At 61.6% G+C, this 513-nt stretch overlaps 1 protein-coding gene across 1 annotated transcript in view; it reads right to left on the minus strand.

The window, feature by feature from the left end:
• Positions 1-513, minus strand: part of CRYBB1 (crystallin, beta B1) — a gene marked incomplete at its 3' end in the record, with an annotated part of 3,265 nt that overhangs the window by 1,100 nt on the left and 1,652 nt on the right. The gene's annotated exons all lie outside the window — the stretch shown is intronic.

Below are 513 nucleotides of genomic sequence, written 5' to 3' on the forward strand. Positions count from 1 at the left end.
GCATAAGGCTCTGCTTTGATTCCGCTTTTCTCTGCCCCTAAGATCATTCTGGGGCCCACAGTGACCCTCAAGAAGACTCTGAGGACCCCCGTGACACTTGAACACCCCGATCTCCGAGGTTCACCCTTTCTGCAGCTTGCGCTTCCTCAGGCTGCTCCCCACCCTGTTTGTATCAAGAGGAGTCGGACATTCTGGGTTCGTAACAAAAATTTGTCATCAGTGCTAATGGTGCCATTTGAGGTGACAACAGTCCCTCGGGGCCAGCCGCGTCCCCCGCACCCTCCCTGTGGCACTGCCAGCCCCCCGTCTGTCCCTCCGCCCCAGGCTGCCTTCCCAGGCATGCGTTTGCCCGGGGAGCTGCTCTTTCCGCAGGCGGATCATGGGTCTGTTCCGTTATCGGCTTTGGCGATCGCTCTGTCCCTGCCCGTCTCGGCTGTTCCCACGGCTTTCAGACCTGCCCAGCTCCTTTCGCTCCCGGCAGCGTGGGGGGCTGGCCGCCCACCCGCACCTGCC

This window comes from Buceros rhinoceros, unplaced genomic scaffold (genome assembly GCF_000710305.1).
Source record: "Buceros rhinoceros silvestris isolate BGI_N320 unplaced genomic scaffold, ASM71030v1 scaffold24553, whole genome shotgun sequence".
Classification (NCBI taxonomy): Eukaryota; Metazoa; Chordata; class Aves; order Bucerotiformes; family Bucerotidae; genus Buceros; species Buceros rhinoceros.